Genomic DNA, 17797 nt, shown 5'->3' with positions numbered 1-17797 from the left:
AATAATTCTGTATGATATTGTTCAAATTCCGCCATGTATATGTTGGTGTACGATGGGGCCACACTCGACCCCATCGTCGTACCAAGCAATTGAAGAAAATATCTATTCTCAAAGCGAAAATAGTTCATCTTGAGGCAGAATTCCAACAGTTTTGGTAGCCAATCCATATTTGGACCTACATAAGGATATCTGCATAGATGATTACGTACAGCCTCTATAACTTGGTGGTGTTGTATCACCGTATAGAGGCTCACCGCATCAAGAGTAACCAAATATTTGGTTCCCTTGAATCCTTTAATTGCCTTTAGTTCTTTAATCAAGGAAATAGAATTTAGTAGGAATGATGGCATGTTGTGAACAATGGGTTGCAGGATGGAGTCTAGATACACTGCAATTGGTTGGAGTAAAGATCCTATTGCTGACACTATCGGTCTCCCTGGTGGTCTAGTGGCATGTTTGTGTACCTGTGGCAGTGTATAGAACACTGGCGTCCTCGGGAACTGTACTGTTAGATAGGCCAGCAATTTTTCATCAATCAACCCGCCCGTTAGGGCATTGTGTAAAGACTCGTCCACTTGTCTCTTAAATGTCCTAATTGGGTCCCCAGGAAGTTGTCTATAGGTGTTGTTGTCTTGCAACTGGGACATAATCTCTTGTTGATAGTATGCATAATCCAGGAGTACTACCGCCCCACCCTTATCTGCTTCACGAAAAATGATGGAATGATTTGACTTCAGATTCTGTAGAGCTTTTTTCTCTATCTTCGTCAAATTGTTCCTGCAAAGATCTTTGGCAGCCATACATCCTTTGCTTACTTGGTCTGCTAGTAAGTGACTGTAGGTTTTTATACTCAGGTTAGAGCTATGGGGATCATATTTGCCTTTAGCCCGGAATCTAGGTATTTCGGAGTTATTAATACCAAAATGTTCTCGTAGGCTCAGAGTACGTTCAAATTTCTGTACATCCAAATATGTTGTAAAAGGGTCATTCAATTCAGTGGGGATAAATGACAAGCCTTTGTTTAACACATGAGACTCCGTGGGTGTGAGTACATGTGAACTCAGGTTTAAGACAATGTCCTCATTTAGACCCGTCGTTGTCTGGGGGGTCTTCCTCTTAATCCCCCCCTCCTGATATGTGGCCTGTGCCCCTCATGTTTTTTGAGCGTGTGATAACACCTTGGCTGTTGTTAAGTGCATCAATATTTGGTGCAGTAGCCCCATCAGACTCTGAGCTATTGCCAGATGAATCCACTGTTGTCAGATTCCTGGGTTTATGGTATCTTGGTCGCCTGGTACGCATATCAGTCATGCCCCTTCTTTCTTCTGGACTCAGTAGCCAGTGGTATACCCTCCTCTCTTTGTAGTCCATTGTGACTATATCCCATTTCTTGTTCTTAAAGGTAGTCAGCTCATGTTGGTATTGTTGTAGTTGATTTTCCAGTTTGTTTAGCCAGTCATTATCCTTGTCAGATTCCAGGTCTGCCTTATGGATCTCCTCAAACTTGGCTACCTCTGTTTCAGCTATCTTCATAAGTGCCCTGACTTCCTCTATCACTAAGAGGATCAAATCCAACGAGCACTTATTAAGTATGCTGCACCATTTGGCACAAAAAGCAGTATTATTTCTCCCTATTGTAGGTACATTTTTGACCCTGAATCCTCTGGGTATATACATCTTGCGATGATATTCTGAAAGAAAGCTTCCATGAAGGGAAAGATCAGGGCATTTCTTTTTTAATTTGAGCCATTTGGTATATAGGTGTTCAGGTGAAACTTTCAAGTCCCTCACTGGCAATGCTGCAAATCTGATGCGATCTGCATCATCCTGTGTATAATTAAATAATTAAGTGATAACTGTCATGAATATTATGGGCATTATCTACACTTTATGCTAACTGTTATTCTATTTTATAATACCTCCTGTTTGAGTCTGCAGCGTAATGCGAGTGTATAATATATGTACCTGGTTGTCAAGCCAACCACTGTACTAGTACTCCAAGCTTATAGTACTAGAACAGTGGTTGGCTTGACAACCAGGTACATATATTATACACTCGCATTATGCTGCAGACTGAAACAGGAGGTATTATAAAATAGAATAACAGTTAGCATAAAGTGTAGATAATGCCCATAATATTCATGACAGTTATCACTTCTGTGAATGCATTGCTTAATGATTTTTGTTCCGCTTTTCAGTTGTTGACTTGGGTTGCTGGGGCAACCGGCGGACCTGCGCACTGAGTCCTGCAGGACGCCGGAGGCATTTCCAGTAGTACGTGGTGATGGTGGAGGGTAATGTATTAAAGTTTGTATTGTATTTTATGTTATGTAATGGTCTGTAAAGGATTCAAGGGAACCGAATATTTGGTTACTCTTGATGTGGTGAGCCTCTATACGATGATACCACACCACCAAGGTATAGAGGCTGTACGTAATCATCTATGCAGATATCCTTATGTAGGTCCAAATATGGCACTCACCAGCTAGCTCACAGCTAAGATAAGGACAAAGGAAAGGACCTTGACGTGGTGCCTGAGCTTTCCCATTTGGCCAGATGCGGTGACTAACCTTTCCAGTTGTGATTTTATCTTAGCTGTGAGCTAGCTGGTGAGTGCTGGGTGTTTCTATGTGTTGTATTACTTTTTATTTGTAATCTCCCTTGGTTCTTGCACCCATTCTGGACTGGGGTTAATTGCCTGTGGCTCTGGTGACATCACAGCTTTTTTTGGAGTGCTATTTAGCACCCAGGGCTGGATGTTACTGAGTCACAGGATGTGTACCTGATCCGGTCTTGGAGTGCAGTTCCCTTCCATGTTTTGTATTTTCTATGGGTGATTACAGCCACCTGTGCACCCCTTCTTTGTTCTCAGTTTGTTTAGCTTTGTGAGCTCGCATGATGGTGTGCCTGTGTTAGGGAGTCAGGCAAAGGAAAGGACCTTGACGTGGTGCCTGAGCTTTCCCATTTGGCCAGATGCGGTGACTAACCTTTCCAGTTGTGATTTTATCTTAGCTGTGAGCTAGCTGGTGAGTGCTGGGTGTTTCTATGTGTTGTATTACTTTTTATTTGTAATCTCCCTTGGTTCTTGCACCCATTCCGGACTGGGGTTAACTGCCTGTGGCTCTGGTGACATCACAGCTTTTTTTGGAGTGCTATTTAGCACCCAGGGCTGGATGTTACTGAGTCACAGGATGTGTACCTGATCCGATCTTGGAGTGCAGTTCCCTTCCATGTTTTGTATTTTCTATGGGGGATTACAGCCACCTGTGCACCCCTTCTTTGTTCTCAGTTTGTTTAGCTTTGTGAGCTCGCATGATGGTGTGCCTGTGTTAGGGACTCAGGCAAAGGAAAGGACCTTGACGTGGTGCCTGAGCTTTCCCATTTGGCCAGATGCGGTGACTAACCTTTCCAGTTGTGATTTTATCTTAGCTGTGAGCTAGCTGGTGTTTCTATGTGTTGTATTACTTTTTATTTGTAATCTCCCTTGGTTCTTGTACCCATTCCGGACTGGGGTTAACTGCCTGTGGCTCTGGTGACATCACAGCTTTTTTTGGAGTGCTATTTAGCACCCAGGTCTGGATGTTACTGAGTCACAGGATGTGTACCTGATCCGGTCTTGGAGTGCAGTTCCCTTCCATGTTTTGTATTTTCTATGAGTGATTACAGCCACCTGTGCACCCCTTCTTTGTTCTCAGTTTGTTTAGCTTTGTGAGCTCGCATGATGGTGTGCCTGTGTTAGGGACTCAGGCAAAGGAAAGGACCTTGACGTGGTGCCTGAGCTTTCCCATTTGGCCAGATGCGGTGACTAACCTTTCCAGTTGTGATTTTATCTTAGCTGTGAGCTAGCTGGTGAGTGCTGGGTGTTTCTATGTGTTGTATTACTTTTTATTTGTAATCTCCCTTGGTTCTTGCACCCATTCCGGACTGGGGTTAACTGCCTGTGGCTCTGGTGACATCACAGCTTTTTTTGGAGTGCTATTTAGCACCCAGGGCTGGATGTTACTGAGTCACAGGATGTGTACCTGATCCGGTCTTGGAGTGCAGTTCCCTTCCATGTTTTGTATTTTCTATGGGTGATTACAGCCACCTGTGCACCCCTTCTTTGTTCTCAGTTTGTTTAGCTTTGTGAGCTCGCATGATGGTGTGCCTGTGTTAGGGACTCAGGCAAAGGAAAGGACCTTGACGTGGTGCCTGAGCTTTCCCATTTGGCCAGATGCGGTGACTAACCTTTCCAGTTGTGATTTATCTTAGCTGTGAGCTAGCTGGTGTTTCTATGTGTTGTATTACTTTTTATTTGTAATCTCCCTTGGTTCTTGCACCCATTCCGGACTGGGGTTAACTGCCTGTGGCTCTGGTGACATCACAGCTTTTTTTGGAGTGCTATTTAGCACCCAGGGCTGGATGTTACTGAGTCACAGGATGTGTACCTGATCCGGTCTTGGAGTGCAGTTCCCTTCCATGTTTTGTATTTTCTATGGGTGATTACAGCCACCTGTGCACCCCTTCTTTGTTCTCAGTTTGTTTAGCTTTGTGAGCTCGCATGATGGTGTGCCTGTGTTAGGGACTCAGGCAAAGAAAAGGACCTTGATGTGGTGCCTGAGCTTTCCCATTTGGCCAGATGCGGTGACTAACCTTTCCAGTTGTGATTTTATCTTAGCTGTGAGCTAGCTGGTGAGTGCTGGGTGTTTCTATGTGTTGTATTACTTTTTATTTGTAATCTCCCTTGGTTCTTGCACCCATTCCAGACTGGGGTTAACTGCCTGTGGCTCTGGTGACATCACAGCTTTTTTTTGGAGTGCTATTTAGCACCCAGGGCTGGATGTTACTGAGTCACAGGATGTGTACCTGATCCGGTCTTGGAGTGCAGTTCCCTTCCATGTTTTATATATATATATATATATATATATATATATATATATATATATATATATATATATATATATATATATATTTATAAATAGATAGATAGATAGATATACACACACACCCCTACTCTGCAAGTTTTTCGGGAATACAAAAGCAGGCAAAACACAGGAATATAATTAACAAGCCTTTTCAATGCCAATATAAACATATATTATGGCCCTAAGACATAACGTTTCAGCTCCAATGTGAGCCTTTTTCAAATGGAGGCCAAATAGATATAGCAAACACATACAACATGAGCCCTTAAAGGGACAGTCTACACTATAATTGTTATTGTTTTTAAAGATAGATAATCACTTTATTACCCATTCCCCAGTTTTGCATAACCAACACAGTTATATTAATAAACTTTTTATTATCTTGTATCTGGCATCTTCTGACAGCCCCCTGATCACATGACTCTTTATTTATTATCTATTGACTTGCATTTAGTATTGTGTTGTGCTAAATCTTAAATAACTACTTGTGAACACAATGTTATCTATATGTCCCACATGAACTAGCAGTCTCCTGTTGTGAAACGCAAATAAAAAAGCACGTGATAAGAGGCTGCCTATAGTGGTTTAGAAAAAGGCAGACATTTAGAGGTTTAAGTGTTATAAAGTATATTAATATATGAATGTTGTTTGTACAAAGCTGGGGAATGGGTAGTAAAGGTGTTATCTATCTTTTAAAACAATAATAATTTTAGTGTAGATTGTCCCTTTTAATACCCACATCCTTTACCTTAGCAAGTGCCAAACAAGATGCAGCTGGACACAAACATCACTTATACTATGCTGCATGTAGCAGCAATCTGCCTTGCGCCGTATGATTATGTCATCGACTATCACCGACATCTTAATGGCAATCAGCCAAACAAACACAAACCGGAATGATACTGCAGCAATACGACAATATGTGATCAGAAGCATCTTATGATCTAACCTTATATAGAAGTGCATAGTAAAATTTAAACCTAAAAATATAAAGATAAAAAAAGCTATATAAACATTGGGTACAAGCTAACTACATAGACTTATTCAATTGTTTGCTCTATCTGACTCATGAAATAAAACATTTAGGTTTAATTTTCCTTTAAGTGTTAAGCTTGAGTGCATTCCAAAATACTGCTGTAAAAATTAGCACTTTTTAAGACCTTAAGTAAATCATTATTATTAAAAGTATTGCGCAGAACTACATGAAGAACTCTACTACTTGCGCAACATCCACTTAGTGCTTACGCAACATCACAATAGAAGTCTATTATGTGAGGGATTTATCACAACTGCACTATCCAAAATAGAGATGGTAGCACTATCACTTGAGTGAGAAGGGAGTGACCATGGGTGGAATCTAGATAAAATAGGTGTGGGGTAAGGTGTCCTAGAAGCATATTACAGGGAGTCTTGGAGGTCTAGGAGCAGAGACAGGTGATCTCAATAATAAATTTGGGCATTTCTCTTTGACAGGTTTCACTAAGTACAAAATCCCAAATCAAGACTATCCCACAAACTGAGGAAAACTGAGCCTTCTGAAGCTGATTCACTGATTTTCCATGAGAACAAATCTTTCCTTAAAGGGACACTGTACCCAAAATTTTTCTTTATTTAGATAGAGCAATTTTAAACAACTTTCTAATGTACTCCTATTATCAATTTTTCTTCGTTCTCTTGATTTCTTTATTGGAAAGCACTTCTTTATTGGTAGGTGAATTTACCCACCAATCAGCAAGAACAACACAGTCGGCTAGATTTAGAGTTTGGCGGTAGCCGTCAAAACCAGCGTTAGAGGCTCCTAACGCTGGTTTTGGGCTACCGCTGGTATGTAGAGTCAGTCAGGAAAGGGTCTAACGCTCACTTTGCAGCCGCGACTTTTCCATACCGCAGATCCCCTTACGTCAATTGCGAATCCTATCTTTTCAATGGGATCTTTCTAACGCCGGTATTTAGAGTCGTGGCTGAAGTGAGCGTTAGAAATCTAATGACAAAACTCCAGCCGCAGAAAAAAGTCAGTAGTTAAGAGCTTTCTGGGCTAACGCCGGTTTATAAAGCTCTTAACTACTGTGCTCTAAAGTACACTAAACCCATAAACTACCTATGTACCCCTAAACCGAGGCCCCCCCACATCGCAGCCACTCTATTAAAAAATTTTAACCCCTAATCTGCCGACCGCACATCGCCGCCAACTACGTTATCCCTATGTACCCCTAATCTGCTGCCCATAACACAGCCGACCCCTATATTATATTTATTAACCCCTAATCTGCCGCCCCCAACGTCGCCTCCACCTACCTACAATTATTAACCCCTAATCTGCTGACCGGACCACACCGCTACTATAATAAATGTATTAACCCCTAACTCTAAGTCTAACCCTAACACTAACACCCCCCTAACTTAAATATAATTTAAATCTAACGAAATAAATTAACTCTTATTAAATAAATTATTTCTATTTAAAGCTAAATACTTACCTGTAAAATAAACCCTAATATAGCTACAATATAACTTATACTTATATTGTAGCTATTTTAGGATTAATATTTATTTTACAGGCAACTTTGTATTTATTTTAACCAGGTACAATAGCTATTAAATAGTTATTAACTATTTAATAGCTACCTAGTTAAAATAATTACAAAATTACCTGTAAAATAAATCCTAACCTAAGTTACAATTAAACCTAACACTACACTATCAATAAATTAATTAAATACAATACCTACAATTATCTACAATTAAACCTAACACTACACTATCAATAAATTAATTAAATACAATACCTACAAATAAATACAATTAAATAAACTAACTAAAGTACAAAAAATAAAAAATAACTAAGTTACAAAAAATAAAAAAATATTTACAAACATTAGAAAAATATTACAACAATTTTAAACTAATTACACCTACTCTAAGCCCCCTAATAAAATAACAAAGCCCCCCAAAATAAAAAAAATGCCCTACCCTATTCTAAATTAAAAAAAGTTCAAAGCTTTTTTACCTTACCAGCCCTGAAAAGGGCCATTTGCGGGGCATGCCCCAAAGAATTCAGCTCTTTTGCCTGTGAAAAAAACACATACAATACCCCCCCAACATTACAACCCACCACCCACATACCCCTAATCTAACCCAAACCCCCCTTAAATAAACCTAACACTAAGCCGCTGAAGATCTCCCTACCTTGTATTCACCACACCGGGTTCACCGATCGGTCCAGAAGAGCCTCCGATGTCTTCATCCAAGCCCAAGCGGGGGCTGAAGAGTGACGTCCATCCTCCGGCTGAAGTCTTAATCCAAGCGGCAAATGAAGAAGTCCATCTTTGGGAAGAAATCTTCATCCTATCCAGGCAGAAGAGGACATCCGGACCGGCAAACATCTTCATCCAAGCCGCATCTTCTATGTTGTTCCATCCGATGACGAGCGGCTGATCTTGAAGACCTCCGGCGCGGATCCATCCTCTTCGTTCGACGTCTAACTGAAGAATGAAGGTTCCTTTAAGGGACGTCATCCAAGATGGCGTCCCTCAAATTCCGATTGGCTAATAGGATTCTATCAGCAATTCGGAATTAAGGTAGGAAAATTCGGATTGGCTGATGGAATCAGCCAATCAGATTCAAGTTCAATCCGATTGGCTGATCCAATCAGCCAATGAGATTGAGCTTGCATTCTATTGGCTGATCGGAACAGCCAATAGAATGCAAGCTCAATCTGATTGGCTGATTGGATCAGCCAATCAGATTGAACTTGAATCTGATTGGCTGATTCCATCAGCCAATCAGAATTTTCCTACCTTAATTCCGATTGGCTGATAGAATCCTATCAGCCAATTGGAATTCGAGGGACACCATCTTGGATGACGTCAATTAAAGGAACCTTCATTCTTCAGTTGGACGTCGAACGAAGAGGATGGATCCGCGCCGGAGGTCTTCAAGATCAGCCGCTCGTCATCGGATGGAACAACATAGAAGATGCGGCTTGGATGAAGATGTTTGCCGGTCCGGATGTCCTCTTCTGCCCGGATAGGATGAAGATTTCTTCTCGAAGATGGACTTCTTCATTTGCCGCTTGGATCAAGACTTCAGCCGGAGGATGGACGTCACTCTTTAGCCCCCACTTGGGCTTGGATGAAGACATTGGAGGCTCTTCTGGACCGATTGGTGAACCCGGTGTGGTGAATACAAGGTAGGGAGATCTTCAGGGGCTTAGTGTTAGGTTTATTTAAGGGGGGTTTGGGTTAGATTAGGGGTATGTGGGTGGTGGGTTGTAATGTTGGGGGGGGGGTATTATATGTGTTTTTTTTACAGGCAAAAGAGCTAAATTCTTTGGGGCATGCCCTGCAAATGGCCCTTTTCAGGGCTGGTAAGGTAAAAGAGCTTTGAACTTTTTTAATTTAGAATAGGGTAGGGCATTTTTTTTATTTTGGGGGACTTTGTTATTTTATTAGGGGGCTTAGAGTAGGTGTAATTAGTTTAAAATTGTTGTAATATTTTTCTAATGTTTGTAAATATTTTTTTATTTTTTGTAACTTAGTTATGTTTTATTTTTTGTACTTTAGTTAGTTTATTTAATTGTATTTATTTGTAGGTATTTTATTTAATTAATTTGTTGATAGTGTAGTGTTAGGTTTAATTGTAACTTAGGTTAGGATTTATTTTACAGGTAATTTTGTAATTATTTTAACTAGGTAGCTATTAAATAGTAAATAACTATTTAATAGCTATTGTACCTGGTTAAAATAAATACAAAGTTGCCTGTAAAATAAATATTAATCCTAAAATAGCTACAATATAATTATAATTTATATTGTAGCTATATTAGGGTTTATTTTACAGGTAAGTAGCTTTAAATAGGAATAATTTATTTAATAAGAGTTAATTTATTTCGTTAGATTTAAATTATATTTAACTTAGGGGGGGTGTTAGTGTTAGGGTTAGACTTAGCTTTAGGGGTTAATACATTTATTATAGTAGCGGTGAGATCCGGTCGGCAGATTAGGGGTTAATAAGTGAAGTTAGGTGTCGGCGATGTTAGGGAGGACAGATTAGGGGTTAATAATATTTCTTATAGGGTTATTGAGGAGGGAGTGAGGCGGATTAGGGGTTAATACATTTATTATAGTATCCGTGAGGTCCGGTCGGCAGATTAGGGGTTAATAATTGCAGGTAGGTGGAGGCGACATTGGGGGCGGTAGATTAGGGGTTAATAAATATAATATAGGGGTCGGCGGTGTTAGGGGCAGCAGATTAGGGGTTCATAGATGTACCCAATGATGAACAGGGAGTCAGACCCAAAGAGATAAAATCCCAAGTAAAGTCAACTAATAAAGGTTCTAAATATGTAATGAACCAACATAATAGTCAAACGAGCCAGGCAAATCAAGATAAGACAGAATTTGATAAGGTTTTTTATGTGGCACCAGAAAAAAACGGTATAGGTCACGAACAAGCCAGGTATCCGTTGAGAGGAAACAAAACGAGCACAAAGTATACATGAACAATGTAATTAATTTGTCTTCCAGAGTACTAACTAAAGAGCATTTAAAAGTACTAAGTCTGGGTCTGAATTTTGCTCCAACCAATACATTCAATGTTTTTTAAACTATGCTAGACTTAAACAAATTAATTAGAAATCTAACTTTAAAAAAATTCTTTAAGGAAAACCATACAGATGGGAGAGATAGAGAAAGAGTTGAAAATCCAAGTATTATTGAGACTCAAAACATTACTTTTAAGGAAGCCTGTGATATTAACACTCTCAATACCCTGGCCTCTGAAAGTCATATAGATATTAGCCATCAATCTAGAAATGAATTCAGTGGCTTTAAACCCTACTCTGAATTTTATCCTATACATTACAGAGGAACTATACTGGAAACATTTTATAAAAGGGTTGAGAAAGATTTGTTAGCTTTAAGTCTGAATACTACCCAGTCTGACAATCTATCAAGTAATGCTAAAAGATCTTTAAATTAGTTGAAATTAATGGATGACATAACAATACGTAAGGCAGATAAAGGAGGTTCTATAGTTATAATGTATAGAATAGATTACATCAAGGAGGCCTTACGGCAACTACAAGATACTAATAACTATGTTCCTCTACAAGGTGATCCAACTCAGAAGTATCAAGTAGTTCTTAAAGAGATTTTGGATGATGGATTGGAGGATGGGCACATCGATGAATCTACAGGGGATTATTTATATGTAAAATGCCCCATTGTGCCCATCTTCCACCATCTACCAAAAGTGCACAAGAGTATAGAGGATGTTAAAGGCAGCCCAATTATAAGTGGAATTGGCTCTATATCTGAGCACTTATCTGAGTGGCTTGATGCCATTCTGAATCCATTGGTTCTCAAGTTACACAGCTACTTGAAAGACACAAAACATGTCATTAATTTACTCGAAAGTGAGAAATGGGTGAAAGGTACATATAGATGGGTAACAATAGATGTAACATCATTATATTCTTCCATACCGCATGGAAAAGGCGTTGAGGCTGTTATGTACTTTTTACACAATTTTACCAATTTTACTGAAGGATTGACTGATTTTGTACAGAGGGTCACTATGTATCTCCTGACACGCAACTATTTCAAGTTTGAAGAGAAATTCTATCTCCAGAGGTGTGGGACAGCGATGGGCGCCAAATTTGCGCCATCGTTCGCCAATCTCTATATGGGATGGTGGGAGCTGTCCCACATCTTTGGAGATGAGAATAAATTTAAGGATAATATTGTGTTTTACAGGAGATACATAGATGACCTTCTTCTAATATGGCAAGGTACAGAAGAAGAGCTAAAGAATTTTGTCATTAAGATCAATGACAATGATTTGGGCTTAAAATTCACTTTTGAACATCACACTAATAATATTTGCTTCTTAGATCTCAATTTAAAAGGGAACAGTGACGGCTCTATAATATGTGACACATACCATAAACCGATAGCGCATAACACACTATTGCATGCTAGAAGCTGCCATCCTCCTCATGTTCCTTTTTCGGTAGCAAAAGGACAATTTGTAAGGCTTAAGGGGAACTGTACGGAGGATGGGGCCTTTATCAAGCAAAGCATGGAGCTAAGAAAGAGACTGAAAGAAAGAGGATATTCCGACAGAGTCCTTGATAAAGCACAACAACAAGTAGCCAGACTGGACAGGAAAAAGCTATTGGGTAATAGAGTGCAACAAGAAAGTGTACAAATTTCTAAGGAAAAAGGGTCATACTTTGTCACTGAATATAGTGCCCAATATGGAAACATCTGTAGAATTATAAAAAAAATTTTTAAAATATTGGCCGCTGATGATAGCCTTACAGAAAGTGTAGACAAAGGCCTGAAATGCTCTTATAGAAAGTGTAAGACATTGGGAAATATTTTGCCCCCTTCCTGTATATTCAAGTCTAAAAAAAAATCCAATAGTACATGGTTACAACATAAGGGAATGTTTAGGTGTGGCAAGAGAACATGTAGACCCTGTGAATATGCCCTTTTCTCAGATAGGTTTTAGTCTATGAGCACAGGTGAAATCTTTCAGATAGAATCTTGCTTAAATTGCACCACACCATATGTCATTTATGTTATAACATGCATAGAGTGTTCCATCCAGTATGTAGGGCTCACTTCAAATGACGCAAACACAAGGATTAGAAATCATTTATCTACAATTAGTTCTGGCACAGCGACTACCCCTCTTGTCCAGCACTTTGCTAAAAAACATAATAAATTACTATCCACTTTTCGCTGGCAAGCCATAGAAAAAGTGATTACACCTCCAAGAGGAGGTGACAGAGACAAACTGCTGGGCAAGAGGGAAATGTTCTGGATTTTTAAACTGGGTACTAGGGTTCCCCAAGGCATGAACTCTGAATACGACAATAAATTATTGGAAGTGATCCTAAACTCTCTTCTTTGATTTGAGCATTTATTATGAAGAGATATGTCTATACCTTTAATTTCCTAAGATAGTTTTGAATTTTAATTTAATTTGAAAATCTATAATGGATAGACATAGTTAAACTATGTATATATACGTATCTACTATTTAGCAAACTTATAAGTTATAAATAGTGTCCAAAAAAGGAGTTATTGTAAGGCTGCAATAATTTTCTAACAAATGTCACTTTTTCAGTATCAAGATTAGAGTATTATTGATATGATCTCCCATTTCCCTATACACTATTATATTAATATTGGAATATATTCTAATATTAGAACTAATAAAAAGTAAAACTATAACTATCTATTAATATATTATGAATATGTATTAAAGGTAGTTGGCTGAGTGTCATCTTAGTTCTCATTGAACAATAGCGACTTAAAATTCAAAGATATTTCTTTAATTCAAGATTGGATTCACCAATATGGTATAACAAAGAGTTAAATTGAGCATGATTGTTTTTAACCAATGAGAAATAAAGGTAGGGTACATAAAGTTCTAAACAGGTGTACTCTTTAGCTATGATTACGGCTGTTAGCTGAAACATGTTAGCAACTTTTTCACATGCTTAATATGTTGCTATTTCTTGTTCTATTTTTGTATGATACCCCCATGTTTTAATTGTGTGATTGCACAAATAAATTTTTCTTTTAAACCGCTTCTGGCACCATTTGCTTAAACTCATTTGTTTGGAACTATAGTAAATTAATAATTAACCTACCATAACTGTTATAATAAAATTACATTAAACTATATTAAACTAATAATTAACCTACCCTAACTATTATAATAACATTACATTAAACTATATTAAATTAATAATTAATCTAACCTAACTTTTATACTAAAATTACATTAAAATACAAATTAAATTAACTATATTATATATTTAAACACCTAACCCTACTCAAATAATTTAAAGCTACACTAAAAAATTACTAAGTTACAAAAAACTAATAGCTAAGTTACAAAAAATATCAAACACTAAGTTACACAAAAAATTAAACATTAAGTTACAAAAAATAAAAAAGAAATTATCAAAGATTTAAACTAATTACATTTAATCTAAGGGCCCTATGAAAATAGAAAAGCCCCCCCCCCCCCCCAAAAAAACCCTAACCTACAATAAACTACAAATAGCCTTTAAAAGGGCCTTTTGCAGGGCATTGCCCCAAAGATATCAGCTCTTTTACCTGTAAAAAAAAATACAAATACCCCCCCAACAGTAAAACCCACCACCCACACAACCAACCCCCCAATTAAAAACCTAATCTAAAAAAACCTAAGCTCCTCATTGCCCTGAAAACCCCTGAAGATCGACTTACAGTTTTCAAAATCCAACATCCATCCTCCAAGAAGCCGGCAGAAGTCTTCATCCAAGCGGCCGAAGTCTTCATCCAAGTGCGCAGAAGTCTTCACCCAGACGGCATCTTCTATCTTCATCCATCCGGCGCGGAGTGGCTCTATCTTCCAGACATCTGACGTGGAGCATCCTCTTCTTACAACGTCTTCTTCAGAATGAAGGTTCCTTTAAATGATGTCATCCAAGATGGGTCCCTTAGATTCTGATTGGCTGATAGAATTCTATCAATCGGAATTAAGGTTGAAAAAAAAATCCTATTGGCTGTTGCAATCAGTCAATAGGATTGAGCTTTCATCCTATTGGCTGATCCAATCAGCCAATAGGATTGAGCTTGCATTCTATTGGCTGATTGGATCAACCTTAATTCCGATTGGCTGATAGAATTCTAACAGCCAATCGGAATTTAAGGGACACCATCTTGGATGACATCATTTAAAGGAACCTTCATTTTGAAGAAGACGTTGTAAAAAGAGGATGCTCCGCGTCGGATGTCTGGAAGATAGAGCCGCTCTGCGCCAGATGGATGAAGATAGAAGATGCCGTCTGGATGAAGACTTCTGTGGGCTTGGATGAAGACTTCGGCCGCTTGGATGAAGACTTCTGTCGGCTTCTTGGAGGATGGATGTCGGATCTTCAAAACTGTAAGTGAATCTTCTGGGCTTAGTGTTAGGGTTTTTTAAGGGTGTATTGGGTGGGTTTTAGTTTTAGATTAGGGTTTGGGCTGCAATGCCCATTCAAATGCCCTTTTCAGGGCAATAGGGAGCTTAGGTTTTTTTAGTTAGGTTTTTATTTGGGGGGTTGGTTGTTTGGGTGGTGGGTTTTACTGTTGGGGGGTATTTGTTTGGTTTTTTTTACAGGTAAAAGAGCTGATTTCTTTGGGGCAATGCTCCACAAAAGGCCCTTTTAAGGGCTATTTGTAGTTTATTGTAGGTTAGGGGTTTTTTTTATTTTGGGGGGCTTTTTATTTTCATAGGACCCTTAGATTAGGTGTAATTAGTTTAAATCTTTGATCATTTCTTTTTTATTTTTTGTAACTTAGTGTTTATTTTTTTGTGTAACTTAGTGTTTATTTTTTTTTGTAACTTAGTGTTTGTTATTTTTTGTAACTTAGATGTTAGTTTTTTTTAACTTAGTCATTTTTTAGTGTAGATTTAAATTATTTGAGTAGGGTTAGGTGTTTAAATATATAATATAGTTAATTTAATTTGTAGTTTAATGTAATTTTAGTATAAAAGTTAGGGTAGATTAATTTTTATTTTAATATAATTTAATATAATTTTAGTTTAAAAGTTAGGTTTGATTAATTATTAATTTAATATAGTTTAATGTAATTTTAGTTTAAAAGTTAGGTTAGATTAATAATTAATTTAATATAGTTTAATGTAATTTTAGTTTAAAAGTTAGGTTAGATTGATTATTAATTTAATATATATATATAATAAATAATAATAATATATCATTTAATATAGTTTAATATAATTTTATTATGAAAGTTAGGGTAGGTTAATTAGTAATTTAATATAGTTTAATTTAATTTTAAAGGTAAGTTTAAATTTATTATAAGATAGGGATGAGTTAATATTTAATATAAAGTTAGCGGGTTGTTAGGTTTAGTTTAATTTAGTTTATGGTGATGTGGAGGGCTGGCGGTTTAGGGGTTAATAACTTTATTTAGCTGCGGTGGGCTCCGGGAGCATCGGGATAGGGGTTAATAACTTTATGTAGGTGGTGGCGGTGTTGGGGCAGCAGATTAGGGGTTAATAACTTTATGTAGGTGGCGGCGGCAGATTAGGGGGTTAATAAGTATAATGTAGGTGACGGTGGTATAGGGGGTGGCAGATTAGGGCGTAATAACATAATGTAGGTGGCGGTGGGCTCCGGGAGCAGAGGAATAGGGGTTAATAACTTTATTAGAGTGATGGTGGGTTCCGGGAGCGGCAGTTTAGGGGTAAATAACTTTATTTAGTTACGACTGGGTCCGGGAGTGGCAGGATAGGGGTTAAACAGTTTAGTATAGTGTGGGTGTTTAGTGACAGTATACAAATAAAGCTGGGAAAAAGCCGAAGAGCAGCAAGATCGATGACTGTTAGTTAACAACAGTCTGCAGCTCATCGCCCCGTACTTGGTGTGCAGGTTTTTGACAGCTTTTTTGTTAACTATGGAGAGCGTATTGGTCTGCGGCAGCGATGTTAGGAGATGTCAGGCGAGCGTATTGGTACCGGCGAATGCAGCACAGTTGACGGCTTGATAAATAGGCCTCCTTGTGTTTCTCCATTAGCTTTTGCCAGTTATCATTCAACCAGCAGTTATGTTTATATTTATTTATTCTTTTATTTTAAGAGTTGTGCTTTCAGGCATCAATTTATAGTTATATTCTGTACATTTGTTTTATTTCATATGGTGCAAGACTAGACGGACATTAAATAAACTATTTTAGATTTAGCATGGCTTAGAAAACTCTGTGTTGTCATTTTATTTTTCTTTGTTTTAATATATTCATTCCTCATATTCTTTTTTTTTTTTTACAAGACATTGTTTATTTTCTCTTGCCAAAACAGCAACATTGGATTTGACATTTTCTGTTTCATCCTAGCTTATAATTGTTAAGTTTGCTTGTTCTTTTCCGTAATCTAAATAAAAATGTCAATATGTGCCATGCCATGTATTTTTTTTTTATATATTTTTTTTCAGTATAATTTTTTTTTTGAGAAATCATGTTGAGACTTTTTCAATAACTAGGCATTGAGTTTTTCTATCTCTAATTATGCTTGCTGACTGTTGATGCCACCCTTTTAATCCTGTGGAAATCTTATAATATATTTTTGTTTTCAATTTTTTCCCCCCTTCCATGAAGGAAGCTTAAAATGATTCAATGTTATCAAACTTCATATTTTTCTAATGGGATTTACAATGTATAATCCAATATATATTTTAATACTTTTTTAACTAGTTTGGTGCAATTTACAATAAAGGTATTGTTATTTGTCAGCACATCTATTGAATTGTATTCATGTTTTGCATGTTGTCTGAATGCTATCACTTGTTGTTCCTGAAGAATGAAATATGCACATTTTCATGAAAATTGAATTTTTGTTTTGTTTTTAATAAAAAAAAAATCTAAATGAATGCAACAACAAAAATAAAGAAAATGAAAAAATGCTGACGGAAATAGTATTCATTAGTTTACCTGAAAATTTTGTCCAAAACAAAAAAATGTCAGCTGCACATGTTCTATATATATATATATATATATATATATATATATATATATATATATATATATATATATATATATATATATATATATATATATATATATATATATATATATATATATATATATATATATATATATAAAAATAACACTATGGAATAGATTATGCTGTACAAAACCTGAATAATAAAATGGTACACATGATTCCACATGAGGTTGGACAAAGTTTAGTGTAAGGCAGATACTAAGGGCCAGATTACAAGTGGATTGCAAACGTTTGCACACAAAATATATTGGGTTTTTCGTGTTCGTTTGCGTGCAGGTTAAATTGTGCTGGTATTACAAGTTAAAAGTAAATGCTACAATCAAGCA

This window comes from Bombina bombina, chromosome 4, assembly GCF_027579735.1.
Source record: "Bombina bombina isolate aBomBom1 chromosome 4, aBomBom1.pri, whole genome shotgun sequence".
Taxonomy (NCBI): domain Eukaryota; kingdom Metazoa; phylum Chordata; class Amphibia; order Anura; family Bombinatoridae; genus Bombina; species Bombina bombina.
Note: the sequence above shows the minus strand (reverse complement) of the source record.